This window comes from Moschus berezovskii, chromosome Y, assembly GCF_049115385.1.
Source record: "Moschus berezovskii isolate FMDL1 chromosome Y, NW_MosBer_1.0, whole genome shotgun sequence".
Classification (NCBI taxonomy): domain Eukaryota; kingdom Metazoa; phylum Chordata; class Mammalia; order Artiodactyla; family Moschidae; genus Moschus; species Moschus berezovskii.
Window position 1 is genome coordinate 24,044,605 of NC_142489.1, and position 22,048 is coordinate 24,066,652.

Sequence of the window (22,048 nt, forward strand, 5' to 3'; positions counted from 1 at the left end):
TCATTGAGGTCCATGCAATTTCTGTCTTTATGTTGAATATCTCTGCATGACATGTTTCCTTGGTAGCTCTAAGTTTCTTGAAGTGGTCTCTAGTCTTTCCCATTCCATTATTTTCATCTATTTCTTACCATTAATCACTGAAAAAGTGATTTCTTATCACTCCTTCCGATTCCTTGGATCTTTACATTCAGATTGTTATATCTTTAATTTTTTCCTTTGATTCAGCTTATTTTCTCATCTATTTGTAAGTCATCTTCAGCAAACCATTTTGCCTTTATGTATTTTTCTTGAGGAGGGTCTTGATCACTGCCTATTGTACAATGTCACAATCCTCTCTCAATAGTTCATCAGGCATTCTTTGTATCAGATCTAATCCTTTGAATCTACTTGTCAGTTTCACCGTGTAATCATAAGGGATTTCATGTAGGACATAGCTGAATGATCTAGTGGTTTTCCCTACTTTCTTCAATTTAACTTTTGCTTTGGCAATAAGGAATTCATGTCCTGAGCCACTGTCCACTCCCAGTCTTGCTTTGCCGACTCTACAGATCTTCTGCATCTTTGGCTGTGAAGGAAAGTCAATGTGACTTCAGTATTAACCATATTATGAGATACATTTTTAGTATTCTCTCATGTTCCCAGAAGATGGTGCTTGCCATTAGCAGTGTGTTCTCTTGGCAAATCTCTGTTAACATTTGGAAGACTTCATTTTGTAATCTAAGGCCAAATTTGCCTGTTACCCCTGGTATCTCTTGACTTCCTACTTTTGCATTCCTTTCCCTCTGATGGAAAAGTCATTTTTCTTGTCTGTTACTTCTAGAAAGTCTTGTAGGTCTTCATAGAATCGTTCTAATTCAGCTACTTCAGCATGACTGGTCAGGGCAGACTTGGTTTACTGTGCTATTGAATGGATTCCCTTGGAAAGAAACAGAGATCATTCTGCCGGTTTTCAGATTGCCACCAAATACTACATTCCAGACTCTTTTGTTTACTATCATGGCTACTCCGTTTCTTCTGAGGGTTTCTTTCCCACTGTAGTAGACATAATGGTAATCTGAGTTAAATTCATCCATTCCTGTCCATTTTAGTTCACTGATCCCTAAAATGTCAATGTTCACTCTTGATGTCGCCGTTTTGACCCCTTCCTATTTTCCTTGATTCATGGACCTAACCTTTAACGTTTCTATGCAATCTTGCTCTTCACAGCATCGGGGTGTTCTTCCATCACTAGTCACATCTGCAACTGGGTACTGTTTTGGCTTTGGCTCCATTGCGTCATTCTTTTTAGAGTTTCCTCTGCACTGATCTCCCATATCATATTGGGCAGCTACCAACATTGGAGTTTGTCTTTCAGTATGCTATATTTTGCCTTTACATGCTGCTCATGGAGTTCTTCAGGCAGGAATACTGATGAGGTTTTCCATTCCCTTCTCCACGGACCACAATTTGTCAGAAACCATAACCATGACCCGTCCATCTTGGGTGGCCCTACAAGCATCGCACATAGTTTCATTGAGTGAGTTAGACAAGGCTGTATCCCATGTGATCAATTTGGCTAGCTTTCTGAGATTATGGTTTTCATTCGCTCTGACTTCTGATGGATAAGGTCAAGAGTTTATGGGAGCTTCCTGATGGGAACGACTGACTAAGGGAAACTGGTTCTTTTTCAGATGGGTAGAGCCAAGCTCAGTTCAGTGCAGTTCAGTGGCTCAGTCATTGACAAATCTTTGTGACCCTATGCACTGCAGCATGTCAGTCCTCCCTGTCCGTCACCAACTCATCGAGTTTACTCAAACTCATGTTCATAAAGTCGGCGATGCTCTCCAATCGTCTCATCTTCTGTCTACTGTTATCCTCCCACCTTGAACTTTTCCAGCATCAAGGTCTTTTAAAAATGAATCAGTTCTTCACATCATGTGGCCAAAATATTGGGTCATAGCTGCAACATCAGGCCTTCCAATGAATGTTCTGGACTGATTTCCTTTAGGATGGACTCCTTGGATCTCCTTACCATTCAAAAGACTCTCAAACCACTTCTCCATCATCACAATTCAAAAGCATCAATTCTTTGGCTTTCTTTATAGTCCAAATCTCCCATCCCTACATGACTACTGGCAAAACCATAACTTTGACTAGACAGAAATATTTTGGAAAGTAATCTCTCTGATGTTTGACATTCTGTCTAGTTTGGTCATATTTTTCTTCCAAAGAGAAAGCATCTTTTAATGTTACGGCTGCATTCCCAATCTGCTGTGATTTTGAATACACCTCCACTCCCCAAACCCCACCCCTGGCCAAAAAAAAAAAAAAAAAAAAACTCTCATTCTTTCCATTGTTTCCCCTTCTATTTGCCATGAAGTGATGGGATCGGTGGCCATGATCATTGTTGTCTGAATTTTGAGTTTTATGTCATCTATTTCACTCTCCACTTTCACTTTCATCAAGGGGCTCTTTAGTTCGTCTTCCCTTTCTGCCATAAACTTGGTTCCATCTCCAGATAAGAGATTATTGATATTTCACGTGGCTTTCTTGATTCCAGGGTGTGTTTATGCAACCTGGCATTTCTCATGATGTAATCTGCATATAATTTACATAAGCAGCATGTCCGTATACAGCCTTGACGTACTCCTTTCCCTTTGGATTCAGATTGTCTTTCCATTTCCAGTTCTAACTTGCGTCTTGATCTGCATACAGATTTTTCAGGAGGCAGGTCAGGTGGTCTGGTATTGTCATCTCCTGAGGAATTTTCCATAGTTTGTTGTGACCCGTAGTTAAAGGTTTGGTGTAATCAATGATGCAGAAGTAGAATTTTTTCTTCTGGACTCTTCCTGTGTTGCTGATCCAAAAGCTGTTGATAATTTGATTTCTGGTTCCTCTGCCTTTCAAAAATCAAACTTGAACACCTGGAAATTCATGGTTTATGTACTGTTGAAGCCTGGTCTGGAGAATTTCGATCATTATTTTGCTAGTGTGTAAGATGATTGCAATTGTGTGGTAGTGTAAACATTCTTTGTCACTGGCTTTCTTTAATGCTAATTGACCTTCTCCTTGTATAATTATGGGTCATTAGTATGTGTATATTACAAAAACCATCCCAATATTCGATTATGATTACCGTCCACTTAATTTTTTAAACTAAATTATGAAAAAGGAGTAAAGAAAATAAAAGAAATCTACTTGGTGCTCTCTGATGACCTAAATGTGAAGGAAGTCTAAAAATTCAGGGATTTATGTACACAGAAGTGTCATTCATTTTGATATATTACAAAAAATAAGAGAAGATTGTACAATTTTTATAAAATAAAATTTCTTAAAGCAATATTACAAGTCAACTGTACCTCAAGCAGTGAACAAATAAATTGTTCCACCATTTGCAATATTTTGGTCATTGAGAACATGATGGTAAGTGAAATATTTCAGTTACAAGGTAACAGAAACTTTAATCACCTGATGGTTTTAGTTAAAACATGTGAATTTAGGAAAAGTGAGTTGAAAATTGTTATCTGAGCTTATTCAAAATTGAGCACGATTGTTCAAGTTACCAACTTGTATCATAGGTCAAATATTTCTTCAAGGAAGATGTTCTAATAGAGACAGGACGGACATAGATCTGCAGATCTTAGCTCAAGATTATTAGAGAAGTTGGAAATGCAACTCCAACCACAGTCACACTCTCAATGGTGTGTAGTAGAATATATATTGCTCCCATTGCTCAGGACCTTCTAGGCCTTCTACCCTAAGGCCGGGTAGTGAAAGGCAGAACTTCAGGAAAGGCAAAAGGCTATGTATTTCAGAGGCCCAGATCCCTTGATGGAGCCATTCACTGGCCTTCACCAGGGTTCGAAGAAGTAGCCAACATGTCTGATGCTCACCTCCATAACCTAATAGTTGTGGCAAACCGTAGGGGTAACAGTCTATGACACCCAGCCCCCTTTTGGATAGTATGAGAATACCGAGGGCCAACTGTGTTTCGGGCACTTGACTCCCTCATTAAAATGACTGGACAATGTATGAGAACCTTGGAAAGAGAAGGAAACGGAGAACAGACAGCTTCCCCTTCAGCTGGGACTGGGCACTGATTGGAGAACCAAGACCAGACATTGAGATCTAGCCTGCGCCCAGACAGGATAACCAGCCTTCAGAGGGAAACCCTCCTCGTAACCAGGATGTTGGATGATGAAAGTCATTTTAGGATATTTCCTTTTAGGTTACGGATTGATATTTGCTTCAGTACAGGTTTACAGAAACAGTATTACCTGACCATGACCTTACCTCAATAACAGGATCTGACAGCAAGATATTTGCAACACCCAATCACAACCCTCACTTACCTTTCCTCTAAGTGAGCTGTGTTGAAAGCTGAGGAGTTTGCTGTAATTAAAGGCATAAGCCACACATCTTGCATTGCTCTGCAATGAAAACCTCTAGTATTTTAACCCCAATCTTTGGAAATAACAGTCTAATAATAGGTATTTATTAGCAGTAGCATCTTATGTCTCAGTTAGGTGGATGAGAGAGTGCCTCATTTCAAAACCACTTTCTCTCATGTGTACATGAGAAGTTTATCATTTTCTAGTATAAAACAAATTAGCTGGTGCACTGGGATGAACCAGAGGGATGGGATGGGGAGCGAGGTGGGTGTGGGGTCAAGATGGGGAACCTGTGTACACCCGAGGCGAATTCATGTCAGTGTATGGCAAAACCAATACAATATTGTAAACTAATCAACCTCTAATTAAAATAAATATATTTAGAATAATGATAATAATAAAAACAAATTAACAAAACCTGATGGCTACCCCGATTATCAAGCTTATTAAGGACCAAATTACTGTGACAGATGTAATCAGGTCTATTTGAAGAATACTTATAACTTTGAAAATATTTTAATGAACTGATTTGCTATTATACATATATTATATTTTGCTAGTATACATATATAAAATATAGTATTTTGACTTTACATCAATTTTGTAGTTTGTATATGTGCATCACAGTTTGGTTTAATACTTACACAAAATAAATTTTTTCTTTACCTAATGCCTTTATGGAGAGGATATGGAGATTGGCAAGAAACTCTAAGTGTTGTTTATAATTGTATTAATCCCAAAGAACCCCTTTTTCTTAAGAATCTGCATTCTCAATTGGGTAGATCTGATTAGTGGGGTGAACACTCAGAGACAGATTACTATAGACTGGTAACAAGTGAAAAGAAGAAAATCAATATTGTAGAATAATGTTGTCCTCTCAAAATGTATATTTTGAAGCCGATGGCATCACCGACTCGATGGACATGAGTTTGAGTGAACTCCAGGAGTTGGTGATGGACAGGGAGGCCTGGCATGCTGTGATTCACGGGGTCAAAGAAAGTCAGACATGACTGAGTGACTGAACTGAACTTACTGTACTTTGTACAGAGTCAAAATTATGAGCAATGTATAATTTCTTTCTGAACCTTTTTGCCAATAGGGTTTTTAGGTAGATATTTTGATATACAGGACAAGGTTTTTATCAGGAAAGGAGAGCAGACACAAAAAACACAGAGACATTTATATGTGAAGACAAAGCCATGTGATGATGTGTCACCATCCAAAAGAGGCCTCAGAAGAAAGCAAATCTGGTAACCCTTTTATTACTGGCTAGATCCTGCAAGTATAAGAAAACATTTACTGAAGCTACCTGCTTTATGGCATGCTGTTAGAGAAAACCTTGAAAAGACGTATACCACTGCCTCCTGAAAACAAGCTTTCAAGTTCAAAAGAAGCCTACTGTTCATACCCAGGTTCTCAGGGAAAGGAAACTGTTAAAGAACTCTCTGACCCAATAACTGATAATGCTTCAGAATTTTAATGGGAAAAATTCCCATTCTCCATTGAAAAGAGAAGTATAAAGTACTTAGGAATAAATTTACCTAAAAAAACAAAAGACCTGAATCTATATATCGAAACCTAAAATACTGCAGAAATAAAGATAATAGAAACAGACAGAGAAATATGTCAGGTTCTTAGATCAGAAGAATCAATACGTGAAAATGAGTACACTAGCCAAAACACAATATGTTCACCACTATCTAACAGTGTTGTTGCTGTTGTTGTTGTTGTTTCTACAGAACAAGAACAAACAATTTCAACCTTTAATAGCCAAAGCAATCTTGAAAAAGAAGAATAGATATAGTGGGATCAACCTGCCTGACTTCAGGTTATACTACAGAGCTATAGTCATCAAGAAAGAAAGGTACCTGCACAAGACAAAAATACAGATCAATGGAACAATATAGAAAGCCCAGAGATATATCCACACACATATGGACACTTTATCTTTGGCAAAAGAGGCAAAAATATATAATGGAGGAGAGAATACCACTTTAAAAAGCGCTGCTGGGGAAAACTGTCAACAACTGTAAAAGAATGGTGCTAAAAAACATTCTACCACCCTATACAACAATACACTTAAAATAGATTAAACATATAAACATAAGTCTAGAAACTATACAACTCTCAGAGGAAAACATAGACAGAACAGACTCTAACACAAATCACAGTATCATTCTCTGTGACCCTCCTGAGTGACAGAAATAAAAACAAAAACAAACATGGGACATCATTAAACTTAAAAGTTTTACACAATGAAGGAAATAATAAGCAAGGTGAAATGGCAGCCTTCCAAATGGGAGAAAATAATAGTAAAAAAATTAACTGACATCAAATTAGTCTCCAAAATATACAAGCAGCTCATGCAGTTCAATACCAGAAAAATAAGTAATCCAATCAAAAAGTGGGACAAAGATCTAAAGAGATTTCTCCAAAGGATACATACAGGTGTCTAACAAACACCTGACAATCTGCTCCACATCACTCATTATCAGAGAAACTCAAATCAATACTACAGTGAGGTACCATTTCACACTGGTCAAAAAACTACCATTAAAAACTACCATCAGAAAACTCTACAATCCAGCAATGCTGAAAAGGGAGCGGAGAAAGGGAACATTCTTACGTTGTTGGTGGGAAGGCACACTAGTATGGGCACTATGGAGGACAGTGTGGAGATTCCTTAAAAAAAAAAAATAATAAACGGAAATAGAATTACCATATGACCCAGTGATCCCACTTCTGGGCATACAGACCAAGACAACTAGAATTCAATGAAACATATGTACTCCAGTGTTCATTGCAGCACTCTTTACTATAGCTTGGAAATTGAAACAACCTTGATGTCCACTTTGAAGATCAATGGTTAAGGATGAAGCTGTCATATACACAATGGAATATTCAGCTATTAAAGAAAGGAGGTGTTTGAGTCAGTGCTCTGAGGTGGATGAAACTGCAGCCTATTATACAGAGGGAAGCAAGCCAGAAAGAGAAACACCAACATAGTATATGAAACCTTATATATGAAATTTAGAAAGAAGTAACAACGATGCCATAAGCGAGACAATAAAAGTGACACTTATATAAAGAAAAGAGGGTGGGATACTAGGAAAGAATAGCATTGAAGCATGAAACACTGAAACATTTATATTATCATATGGAGAACAGATAACCAGTTGAAGCTCATTACATGAAGCAAGGCATGCAAAAGTGCTGCTGTGGGACAAACCAGAAGGACGAGTCCATGAGATGGCTGACTGACATAGTGTGTGGAGGAAGCTCTGATGAGAATTCAGTAACCACGAAAATAGTTCACTTGTATTACAGTAAAAAAAAATTATTTTCTCTCAGCTAGCTCTCATAGACTCTATCCACTCATCGATACCCAGCCTAGTGGGGGATGAATCAGCTTGATCTCAAATCTAAACCAGACATTCAAACTTCTGCCTTAGGCTCATGAGATGAATGCTTATAACTTCCTTGCCATCCACTTCTCTTTTACTGTAGCAATGAGTAGTCTCACCCACTGTGACGGAGGTCTTCAGATATGTCACTGTGGAACCCATCCTTTCTTCTTGCTAACATCATCTCCATGTTCCCCTGAGCACCAGGTGCCTCCATAAGTACTTATCTGTTGCTCATGAAGGCAACTGAACAACCCTCATGACCTCTTATCAATCTCATTAAAGTGTGAAATAGACAAATATGCTAAAAAGGCCTGGAAAACTTCACTAATACTGAGAACGCCATCAGAAAACTGAGTCTCAGCCTTCCTGAAAAATTCTTGGTAAAGGTCATGTAACTCGTGGAAAAGAATATGAGGAATATGCTCACTCTTGCTATGGAAAGAAGTGGGTAATACGATGGAACTAATAAGCCCTTTCACATATGACTTTAAAAATGATGAGACAGCATGGGAAAGACAGCACACAAAGCCACACGTATGTGAGGTGCAAAGTTCTTGGGGTTCTTTTGTTCTACGACAGACCTGTTCAATGCCTAAAGCAGCCTGTTTCTAGAAAGGAAGAGATATATATGGGTATCAAGATTATCATTTCCTTTCAGTGCCAGATTTTTCCGTTCTGCTCCTTACTGGTCTAGACAAGGGAAAACTTAAATTAGAGTTTATCATTCCCAAATAGGAAAGAAACGTCCCAGTAGACCCATTTCTATCAAGTCAAAACAGTGTCTTTATTTCATATACTAGGAAAGAAGTTTCAAATCTTGGATGGAGAAAAAGAAGCATAAGACTCTCCACATAGGATACATTTTCATTTATTTCTTCTTCTTTTTCTCTTTTTTTGAAGGTAAAGAAATAGCCAGTGGACTTTAATAAAGTCACAGAGATAATTTAGAAAAATGTTAAGCACTTCAGTGTGAGTGACACAAAGTCGTATGAGAGAATATATAGAACACAATTGCATCTGACTCTAAGTTACATGTTTGTTTGTATGTTAAGTCTTGTCCAACTCTGCAACGAAATGGAATGTAGAACACCAGGCTCCTCTGCTCATGGGATTTACCAGACAAGATAGTTGCCTTCTGTGGCCATTTCCTACTCCACTGTTAGATGTATACAATGAATAAAAATATTATCCATGATTTTCTTGCATCTCTTTCAACACAAAATATATTATACAGGCTCTTTGCTCCAGTGAATCTTTCTGAAATTCCGAAGATACCATTGTGAATGAGAAATGGTTGAAATATTTTGGACTCTCATGATCACAGCAAGGCAGATACAAATTAAAGGAAAAGGTAAACCTCGAAACCTGACCTACCTTATAATTCAGTGAAGCTCATTTTTTGTTAAACAAATAACAGAATTTCCCTTCTTTATCTCCTTTTAACAGCTAAAGATGGAGAAATAGGTAGATAGACAAAGTAGAGCTCAGAGAAGTGGGACAGAAATCTCTGTATATGACCCAGTCAGTTTTCAAGGGTTTCACCTTTGTTTTCTTGCCTGTTTGCTTGTTTGTTTTTAAAGAACTCATTTCCCAGAACTTCATAGAAACGTTAATGATGCTGAAGATCTTGTGTCACCTTCGTGTTGGTGGGAAATATGACCATGAGCAAGTGGCACTGATTTTCCCTCAGGGCTCCAGGTATAAATCAGTATGTCCAGTGTTTATGTTCTCAGTAAGAGGAACCACAAATCAAATATCCAAAATCCGTGGGATCATGAAAATAACAAGACAGTTCCAGGAACAAACAAACAAATAAACATATTCTTCTACTTCATTGTTTATAACAAAGGTTTTGACTGTGTGTATCACAACAAAAGGTGGAAAATTCTTAAAGTGATAGCAACAGCAGATCGCCCAACCTGCCTCTTAGGAAATCTGTATGCAGATCAAGAAGCACCAGTGAGAACTGGATGGAAAACAACAGACTGCTTCCAATTAGGGAAAGGATTATGACAAGGCTGCATATTGTCACTCTGTTTATTTAAATTATATGTAATGCTCACTTCAATCACTCAGTCATATCCGACTCTTTGTGACCCATTAACCACAGCACACCAGGCCTCCTTGTCCATTACCAACTCCTTGAGTTTATGCAAACTCATGTCCATTGAGTTGGTGATGCTATCCAATTATCTTATCCTCTGTCATCACTTTCTCTTTCCTGCCCTCAATATTTCACAGCCTCAGGAAATTTCCCAGTGAGTCACTTAATCGCATCAGGTGGCCAAAGTATTGCAATTTCATCTTCAACATCAATCACTCCAATGAACACCCAGGACTGATCTCCATTAGGATGGACTGGTAGATCTCCCTGCAGTCCAAGGGACTCTCAAGAGTCTTCACCTACACCACAGTTCAAAAGCATCAATTCTTCAGCACTCAGATTTCTTTATAGTACAACTCTCATATCCATACATGCCCACTGGAGAAACCATAGCCTTTACTAGATGGACCTTTGTTGGCAAAGTAATGCCTCTGCTTTTTGATATGCTGACTAGGCTGGTCATAACTTTCCTTCCAAGGAGTAAGCGTCTTTTAATTTTATGGCGGCAATCACCATCTGCAGCAAACTTGGAGCCTAAGAAACCGTGAGTAACGATTTCCACTGTTTCCCCACCTTTTGCCATGAAGCAATGGGACTGTATAACATGATGTTAGTTTTCTGAATGTTGAGATTTAAGCGAATTTTTCCCTATCCTCTTTCAATGTCATCATGCGGTTCTTTAGTTATTTTTCACTTTCTGCTGAAAGGGAGGTATCATCGGCATATCTGAGGTTATTGATATTTCACCCAGAAAACTTGATTCCAGCTTGTGCTTACTCCAGCCCAACACTTCTCATGATATCCTCTGCATATAAGTTAAATAAGGAGAGTGATACTATACATCCTTGATGTACTCCTTTTCCTATTTGGAACCAGTCTGTTGTTCCATGTCCAGTTCTGTTGCTTCGTGACCTGCATATAGGTTTCTCAAAAGGCAGGTCAGGTGGTCCGGTATTCCCATCTCTTTCCAATTTTCCACATTTTATAGTGATCCATGCAGTCAGGGGCTTGGCATAGTCAGTAAAGAAGACATAGATGCTTTTCTGGAGCTCTCTTCCTTTTTCAATGATCCATCAGATGTTGGCAATTTGATCTCTGGCTCCTCTGCTGTTTTCAAAACCAGGTTGAAAATCTGGATGTTCACAGTTCACGTATTGCTGAAGCTTGGCTTGGAGAATATAGAGCATTATTTTACTATTACTAGTGTGTGAGATGAGCAAAATTGTGCGGTAGGTTGCACATTCTATGGCATTGCCTTCCTTTGGGATTGAAAACATATTGCCCTTTTCCAGTCTTGTGGCCACTGCTGAATTTTCCAAATTAGCTGTCATATTGAGTGCAGCGCTTTTAAAGCATCATCTTTCAGGATTTGAAGAAGTTCAACTGAAATTCCACCATCTACACTAGTTTAGTTCGTAGTGATGTTTCCTAAGACCCACTTGACTTCACATTCCAAGATATATGGCTCTAGATGAGTGATCACTCCATTGTGATTATCTGGGTCGTGAAGATCTTTTTTGTAAAGTTCCGTGTATTCTTACCACCTCTTCTTAATAATTTCTGCTTCAGTTATTTCCCTACCGTTTCTGTGCTTTATTGAGCCCTTCTTTGCATGAGATGTTCTCTTGGGATCTCCAATGTTCTTGAAGAGATCTCCCGTCTTTACCATTCTATTGTTTCCCTTCTTTTTTTGCACTGATCCCTGAGGAAGGCTTTCTTTTCTCTCCTTGATTTTCTTTAGAAATTTGAATTCAAATGGATATATCTTTCCTTTTCTCTTTTGCTTTTTGTTTCCCTTGTTTTCATAGCTATTTATAAGGCCTCCTCAGAGAGCCATTCATTTTTTTTTTTTTTTTTTTGCATTTCTTTACCTGGGGATGGTCATGATCCCTGTCTCCTGTACACTCTCAGGTACCTTCATCCATAGCTCATCAGGCACTCAGTCAATCAAATCTAGTACCTTAAATCTAATTTGCATTTCCAGTGTAGTGTCATAAGGGATTTGATTTAGGTCATACTTGAATGGTCTAGTGGTTTCCTCCAATTTCTTCAACTTCTGTCTGAATTTGGCAATAAGGAGTTCAGGATCTGAGCCACAGTCAGCTTCCTGTCTTGTTTTTGCTGACTGTATAGAGCTTCTTTATTTTGGCTGCAAAAACATAATAATCTGATTTCAGTGTCGACCATCTGGTGATGTCCATGTGTAGAGTCTTTTCTTGTGTTGTTGGAAGAGGGTGTTTGCTTGACCCGTGCGTTCTTTTGGCAGAACTCTATTAGCCTTTGCCCTGTTTCATTCTGTAGTTCACAGCCAATTTGCCTGGTACTCTAGGTGTTTCTTGACTTCCTACTTCTGCTTTCCAGTCCCCTATACTGAAAAGGACATCTTCTTTTTTGTTAGTTTTAGAAGGTCTTGTAGGTCTTCACAGAACTTTCAACTTCAGCTTCTTCAGTGTTACTGATCAGAGCATAGATTTTGATTACCATGATATTGAATCGTTTGCCTTGGAAAAGAACAGAGTTCATTCTGTCGTTTTTGAGATTGCTCCCAAGTACTGCATTTTGGACTCTTTTGTTGACTATGATGGCTACTCCATTTCTTCAAAGAGATTCCTGCCCACAATAATAGATATAATGGTCATGTGAGTTAAATTCTCCCATTCCAGTCCATCTTCGTTCACTGATTCCTAGGATGTCAGTGTTCACTCTTGTCATCTCCTGTTTGACCACTTCCAATTTGCCTTGATTGATGGACCTAACATTCCAGGTTCTTTTGCAATATTTCTCTTGACAGCCTCAAACCCTGCTTCCATCACCAGTCCCGTTCACAACTGGTTGTGGATTTTGTTTTGACTTGATTACTTCATTATTTCTGGAGTTATTTACCCACTGACCTCTAGAAGCATAGTGGGCAGCTACCGATGGTTCATCTTTCAGTGTCCTTTCTATTTGTTTTCATGGTTTTCATTGGGTTCTCAAGGCAAGAATACTGAAGTGGTTTGCCATTCCATTCTCCAGTGGACCACATTCTTTCCGCTTTGGTGAAGGGCTGTCATCAGAGTAAAAGACAATTTCTTCTTGGAGAAAACTCTATGCAAACCTAATTATTGTATTTAGAGGAGACATTCACCTTGGTAACAAAGGCCTCCACTTCACAAACCCCTGTTGTTTATCCAGTAGTCATGTGCAGATGTGGGAGCTGGGATATAAAGAAGACTGAGAGGACATTCTATGGCTTTCAACTGTGCTGCTGCAGAAGAAACTTCAATTCAGTTCAGTCACTCAGTCGTGTTCAACTCTTTTTGACCCCACGAACCGCAGCACACCAGGCCTCCCTGTCCAACACTAACTCCCAGAGACCACCCCAACTCATGTCCATTGATAGGCAATGCCATCCACACATCTCATCCTCTGCCATTCTATTCTCCTTCTGCCCTCAACCTCACCCAGCATCAGGGTCTTTTCCAATGAGTCAGCTCTTAACATCAGCTGTCTAAACTATTGGAGTTTCAGCTTCACCATGAGACATTCCAATGCACACCCAGGGCTGATCTCATTTAGGATGGATTGGTTGTATCTTCTTGCGGTCCAAGGCACGCTCAAGAGTCTTCTCCAACACCACAGTTAGAAAGCATCAAATTTTCGTCTCTCAGCTTTTCTTACAGTGTAACTCTCACATTCATACATGACCACTGATTAAACCACAGCCTTGCCTAGATGGACCTTTGTTGGCAAAGGAATGCCCCTGCTTTTTAATATGATATCTAGGTTGGTTGTAACTTTCCTTCCAAGGAGAGAGCGTCTTTTAATTTCATGGTTACAATCACCATCTGCAGTGATATTGAATCCCCAAGAAATAGACTCTTAGGGGTCCCTTGGACTGCAAGGAGATTAAACCAATTCATCTTAAAGGAAATCAACCCTAAGTATTCATTCAAGGCCTAATGATGAAGTTGAAACTTCAGTTTTGGCCAGCTGATGCAAAGTGTCCCTTCACTGGAAAAGTCTATGATGTTTTTTAAGATTGATGGCAGGAGAAGAAGGGAGTAATAGATGATGAGATGGTTGGACTGTATCAGAAATACAATAGGTATGCATTTGAACAAACTCTGGAAGATAATGAAAGATAGAGAGGCCTGTTGTGCAACAGTCCATGGCGTCAAAAAACAGTTGAAGACAACTTGTTGACTGAACAATGACACTCAATATCTCTAGAGTTACTTCTACAAATCACTCTAATATACTTAAAGAAAGTAGTAACAAATAACAACTAAGGTGATATAATAGAAGATGGTTTAATGATTTTTTTTTAAATATGGGAACTGTAGACTCTGAAAGAAACAAAGCTTAGAATTGAATAAATTTTAAGTATTAGTGTGAGGGAGGAAACAGGATGATGGAGGAGGAATATGATGGGGAGACAACTTTCTCCACCACAGATTCATCAAAAGGACATTTGAACACTGAGTAAATCCCACAAAGCAACTTCTGAATGCCGGTAGAGGACAGCAGGCACCCAGAAAAGCAGACCATTGTCTTGGAAAAGAGGTAAGAAATAACATAAAAGCTAAAAAGAGAGGCAAAAGAGGGAGGGATGGAGGTACATCAAGAGATGGGAGGCTTAACAAACAGAGAAGTTTCCAAACACCTGGAAACACTCACTAGTGAATCTGTGGCAATCTTTCGAACCTCAGAGGTCAACATAACGTGGAGGAAAAATAAATAAATAATTAAAATCTACAGACTACATGCTCAGCAGTAACTCCAGGGGAGAAGTAGCGCAGCCGCCCACACCCCCACTAGCAAGCGGGGACTGGGAAGGTAGGCACGGGCTGCGTCCCTTAGAGTAAGGACCGGTCCTGAAAACACTGAGGGCAATCTAAAGGAGCTAACTTAAGATAGCTAAGCAGACTGAGGGATAGCTACCCCGTCAAAGGCAAAATGCCCCAAGCTAATACAATGCCAGACTTTCTCATAGAACAAAGGACTGAACAGAGCTAGCCAGCTGAGGTCAGCCCATCCACCATCCCACGCTGAGACAGGCAGGGAAGGGCAGCCAGAGCTGGAAGTGGGCAATCTCAGCTCCAGAGAGGCATCCAATATCAAGCTGTAAGCAGGCTTCTTTGCTCACCAAGACTTCTTGGGTTCTGGCCGGTCGATATCCGCCTGAGAAGGTGCACTGATTGTACACCAGGAAAACCAAGCAACAGTGACGGGGGAGGCAATAAGTCACAGAGACTGTGCTGGCCAAACACCTGGTACCTGAGCTGCTCAGACCGGGCAAGGGCACAAAACGCAGGCCCAACTAAGTCTGCACCTTTGTGGAATATCTGAGAACCAGAACCTGAGCGGCTTAGAGCAGGGATGTACATCCAACCCAGTGCCGGCCTCGGACGCTTCCCGGTAGAGTAACTTAAAGCCTGTGCAGTGTAGACTGGGACAGCAAACACGCTGTGAGCGGGGGCAAACCCAGTGTATCCAAGACACTTCAAGCACTCCCCACTGATGCCACTGATATTTGTCTGCAGCTTACCTCCCTCCCCACAGTACTACCGAACAGGTGAGCTTAAAAAAGTGTCTACCACAGCCGTTGTGTCAGGACAGGAAATAGACACCAAAGAAACCATCAAACAGAAGAAGCTTAAACAGAAGGAACTGAAATGGAAGAGACAGATGGAGAAGTCTTGAGTCTAGTGCAAGAATAAGACTGAAAACCAGAGGCAGAGGCTTAAGTCCAAATCCTGAGAACACCAGAGAACTTCTGTTCTAGGTAACATTAATTGACAAGAGCTCATCAAATGCCTCCATACCTTCACTGAAACCAGGCACCACCCAAGGGTCAACAAGTTCCAGAGAAAGACATACCAAGCTAATTCTCCAGCAACACAGGAGAATAGACCTGATCTTAAATATAAAGGCTGCCCAAAGCCACTCCAACCCCAATGACATCTCATAATTCATTACTGGACACTTCATTGCGCTACGGAGGGAAGAATTCCAACTCCACCCCGCAGAACACCGACACAAGTTTCCCGAACCAGGCAACCTTGACATGCTACCCTTCCAAGGCCACACACAGCGATGAAACTACACAATAAAGAAAAATCCATACACTGCCAGAAGACGGAAATGGCACCACTAACAGAGCAATATAAGCAAGACGAAGTGGCAGAGAAATATCCAGAAAGTAAAGGAACAGGATAAATGTGCACCCAAAAAAAAAAAAAAAAAAAAGAGTAAGATATAGGGAATCTACTTGATAAAGAATTTCGAATATTGATAGTGAAAATGATTTAAAATCTTTAAAACAAACTGGAGTGACAGATAAATAACCTGGAGACAAGGATCAAGAAGATGCAAGAAAGGTTTAATAAGGATCTTGAAGAAATAGAAAAGAGTCAATATACAATGAATAATGCAATAGATGAGATCAGATAGAGTCTGGAGGGAACCAACAGTAGAATAACGGAGGCAGAAAACAGTTGATAAGTGACCTAGAAGACAGAATTGTAGAAATAAATGATTCAGAGAGGAAAAAAGAAAAATGATTGAAAATAAATGAGGACCATCTCTGAGACCTCTGGGACAATGTTAAATTCCCCAATATTGGAATCATAGAAGTCCCAGAAGAAAAGACAAAAAGAAAGGACATGAGAGAATACTTGAGGAGATAATAGTTGAAAACTTCCTTAAATGGGGAAGGAAATAATCACCCAATTCCAAGAAACACAGAGAGTCCCTAACACGATAAACCCAAGGCGAAATACTCCAAGACAAACATTAATCAAACTAACAAAGATCAAACACAAAGAACAAACATTAAAAGCACAAGGGAAAGCCAACAAATAACACACAAGGGTTTCCCATAAAAATAACAGCTTATCTTTCCACAGAAACTCTTCAGGCTAGGAGGGAATGGCAAGACATACTTAAAGTGATGATATAAAATATCCTACAGCCAAGGTTACTATACCCATCAAGGATTTCATTCAAATACGAAGGAGAAATCAAAAGCTTTACAGAAAAGGAAAAACTGAGAGAATTCATCATCACCAAGCCAGCTCTCCAACAAATGCTAAAAGATCATCTCTAGACAGGAAACACAGAAACGGTATGTAAACTCGAACCCCAAACATAAAGAAAATTGCAACGGGGTCACACTTATCAATAATTATCTTAAATGTAAATGGGTTGAATGTCCCAACCAAAAAACAAAGGCTGGCTGAATGGATACAAAAGCAAGACCCCTATATATGTTGTCTGCAAGAGACCCACCTCAAATCAAGGGACACATACAGACTGAAAGTGAAATGCTTGAAAAAGACATTCCACTCAAATAGAGACCTAAAGAAAGCAGGAGTAGCAATACTCATATCGGATAAAAATAGACTTTAAAACAAAGGCTGTGAAAAGAGACAAACAAGGACATTACATAGTGATCAAAGGATCAATCCAAGAAGAAGATATAGCAATTATAAATATATGCACCCAACATAGGAGCACCACAATATGTAAGACAATTACTAGCAAGTATGAAAGGGGAAATTAACAACAATACAATAATAGTAGAAGACTTTAATAGCCCACTCACACCTATGGATAGATCAACTAAACAGAAAATTAACAAGGAAAGACAAACTTTAAATGATACAATAGACCAGTTAGACCTAATGGATATCTATAAGACATTTCACCCCCAAACAATGAATTTCACCTTTTTCTCAAACACACACGAAACATTTTCCAGGATAGATCACATCCTGCTCCATAAATCTAGGCTTGGTAAAAAAAAAAAAAAAAAAAAACTGAAATCATTCCAAGCATCTTTTCTGACCACAATGCAGTAAGATTTTATCTCAATTACAGGAGAAAAATTATTAAAAATGCCAACATATGGAGGCTGAAAAACACACTGCTGAATAACCAACAAATCATAGAAGAAATCAAAAAAGAAATCAAAATGTGCATAGAAATGAATGAAAATGAAAACACGGCAACCCAAAACTTATGGAACACTGCAAAAGCGGTGCTAGGCAGAGTTTCATAGCACTACAGGCATACCTCAAGAAATAAAAAAGTCAACTAAATAGCCTATCTCTACACCTAAAGCAAATAGAAAAGGAAGAAATGAAGAAGCCCAGGGTTAGTACAAGGAAACAAACATTAAAATTAGGGCAGAAATAAATGCAAAAGGAACTAAAGAGACCATAGCGAAAAATCAACAAAGCCAAAAGTTGGCTCTTTGAGAGGGTAAATAAAATTGACAAACCAATAGTCAGAGTCATCAAAAAACAACAAGAAAAAAACCCAAATCAATTAAATTAGAAAAGAAATGGGAGAGATCACAACAGACAACACAGAAATACAAAGGATCATAAGACACTACTATCACCAATTATATGGCAATAAAATGGACAACTTGGAAGAAATGGACAAATTCTTAGAAAAGTACAACCTTCCAAAACTGAACCAGGAGGACATAGAAAATCTTAATAGACCCATCACAAGCATGGAAATAGAAGCTGTAATTAGAAATCTTCCAGCAAATAAAAAGCCCAGGGCCAGACGGCTTCACAACTGAATTCTACCAAAAATTTAGAGAAGAGCTAACACCTATTCTACTCAAACTCTCCCAGAAAATTGCTGATGAAAGTAAACTTCCAAAATCATTCTAGATCCCACCATCACCATAATCACAAAACCTGGCAAAGATCCCACAAAAACAGAAAACTACAGGCCAATATCACTGATGAACATAGATGCAACATTCCTTAACAAAATTCTAGCAATTTGAATCGAATAACACATTAAGAATATCATACATCATGACCAAGTGGGCTTTATCCCAGGAATGCAAGAATTCTTCAATATTCGCAAATCAACCATTCTAATACAGCACATTAACAAAAAGGAAAAAAAAAAACACCATATGATTATCTCAAAAAATGCAGAGAAAGCCTTGGACAAAATTCAACACCGCTTTATGATAAAATCCCTCTAGAAGGTGGGAATAGAAGGGACATATCTTAACATATTTAAAGCTATATATGACAAACCCACAGGAAACATTATCGTCAATGCTGAAAAACTGAAAGCATTTCCCCTAAAGTCAGGAACAAGACAAGTGTGCCCACTCTCACCACTACTACTCAACATAGTTCTGGAAGTTTTGGTCACAGCAATCAGAGCAGAAAAAGAATAAAAAGGAATCCAAACTGGAAAAGAAGATGTAAATCCCTCACAGTTCGCCAATGACATGACCCTCTACACAGAAATCCCTAAAGACTCTACCAGAAAAATACTAGGGCTAATCAATGAATAAAGTAAAGTTGCAAATTTTAAAATCAACACACAGAAATCCCTTGCATTCCTATTCACTAATAATGAGATAATAGAAAGATAAATTAAGGAAACTATTCCATAAATTGTTGCAACATAAAGAATAAAATACTTTGGGATCAGTTCAGTTCAGTCGCTCAGTCGTGTCTGACTCTTTGGGACCCCATGAACCACATCACGCCAGGCCTCCCTGTCCATCACCAACTCCTGGAGTTCACTCAAACTCATGTCCATCGAGTCGGTGATGCCATCCAGCAATCTCATCCTCTGTTGTCCCCGTCTCCTCCTACCCTCAATCCCTCCCAGCATCAAACTGTTTTCCATTGAGTCAACTCGTCACGTGAGGTGGCCAAAATAATGGAGTTTCAGCTTTATCATCAGTCCTTCCAATGAACACCCAGGATTGATCTCCTTTAGAATGGACTCTTTGGGTCTCCTTGCAGTCCAAGTGGCCCTCAAAAATCTTCTCCAGCACCACAGTTCAAAGGCATTAATTCTTTGGCGATCTGCTTTATCACAGTCCAACTCTCACATCCATACATGACAATGGGAAAAACCATAACCTTGACTGGACGGACCTTGGTTGGCAAAGTAATGTCTCTGCTTTTTAATATGCTATCTAGGCTGGTCATAACTTTCCTTCCAAGGAGTAAGCGTCTTTTAATTTCCTGGCTGCATTCAGGATCCGCAGTGATTTTGGAGCCCCCCAAAAATGAAGTCTGACACTGTTTCCACTGTTTCCCCATCTATTTCCCATGAAATGATGGGACCACATGCCATGATATTCGTTTTCTGAATGATGAGCTTGAAGCCAACCTTTCCACTCTCCTCTTTCACTTTTATCAAGAGGCCTTTGAGTTCCTCTTCACTTTCTGCCATAAGGGTGGTGTCATCTGCATATCTGAGGTTATTGATATTTCTCCCAGCAAGTTTGATTCCAGCTTGTGCTTCTTAAAGTCTAGCGTTCCTCATGATGTACTCTGCCTATAAGTTAAATAAGCAGGGTGACAATATACAGCATTGACTTACTCCTTTTCCTATTTGCAACCAGTCTGTTGTTCCATGTACAGGTCTAACTGTTGCTTCCTGACCTGCATATCCACCTAAAGAAACAGAAGACTTATATATAGAAAACTGTAAGACACTGGTGGAAAAAAACAAAATAGGACACTAATAGATTGGGAAATATACTGTGTTCGTGAATTAGAAGTTAAATATTGTGAAAATGTGCATACTGTTTAAAGTAATTTATACATTCAATGCAATCCCTATCAAGCTACTAACTGTATTTTTCACAGAGCTAGAACATATAATCTCACAATTTGTATGAAAATACAAAAAAATCTCGAAAGCCAAAGCAATCCTGAAATAGAATGGAACTGAGGGAATCAACCTGCTGGACTTCAGGCTCTAATACAAAGCCACAGTCATCAAGACAGTATGGTACTGGCATAAATACAGAAATATAGATCAATGGAACAAAATAGAAAGCCCAGAGATAAATCCACGCACCTATGGACACCTTATCTTTGATAAAGGAGGCAAGAATGGAGAAAAGACAGTCTCTTTAACAAGTGGTGATGGGAAAACTGGTCAGGCACTTGTAAAAGAATGAATCTGGAACACTTCCTAACACCATACACAAAAATAAACACAAAATGATTTAGAGAACTAAATATAAGACCAGAAACTATAAAACCCTAGAGGAGAACATAGGCAAAACACTCTCCGATATAAATCACAGCAGGATCCTCCAAGACTCACATTCCAGAATATTCGAACTAAAAGCAAAATAAACAAATGGGACCTAATTAAAATTAAAAGCTTTTTCACAACAAAGGAAACCATTAACAAGATGTAAAGACAGCCTTCAGAATGGGAGAAAATAATAGCCACTGAAACAACTGAAAAATAATTAATCTCCAAGATATACAAGCAGCTCCTGTAGCTCAATTCTAGAAAAAAATAAATAAATAAAGACACAATCAAAAAATGGGACAAGGAACTAAACAGACATTTATCCAAAGAAGTCATACAGATGGCTATGAAGCAAGTGAAAAAATGCTCAACATCCCTCATAATCAGAGAAATACAAATTAAAATCACAGTGAAGTACCATTGCACACCAGTCAGAATGGCTGCTATCCAAAAGTCTACAAGCAATAAATGCTGGAAAGGGTTTGGAGAAAAGGGAACCCTGTTACACAGTCGGTGGGAATGCACACTAATATAGCCACTATAGAGAACATTGTGGAGATTCCGTAAAAAACTGGAATTAGAACTGCCATACAATCCAGCAGTCGCACTCCTGGGCACACACACTGAGAAACCAGAACTGAAAGAGACACATGTATTCCAATGTTCATTGCAGCACGGTTTATAATAGCAAGGTCATGGAATTAACCTAGATGTCCATCTGCAGACCAATGGATAAGAAAGCTTTGGTACATATACACAACGGAGTATTACTCAGCCATTAAAAAGAATACAATTGAATCAGTTCTAATGAGGTGGATGAAAATGAAGCCTATTATACATAGTGAAGTAAGCCAGAAAAAAGAAAAAAAAACACCAATACAGCGTATTCATGCATATATATGGAATTTTGAAATATGGTATCGATAACCCGGTATCAGTTCACTTCAGTTCAGTTCAGTCGCTCAGTTATGTCCAACTCTTTGTGTCCCCATGAATCACAGCACGCCATACCTCCCTGTCCATCACCAACTCCCGGAATTCACTCAAACTCATGTCCATCGAGGCGGTGAATCCATCCAACCATCTCATTCTCTGTCGTCCCATTCACGAGACAGCAAAAGAGACACAGGTAT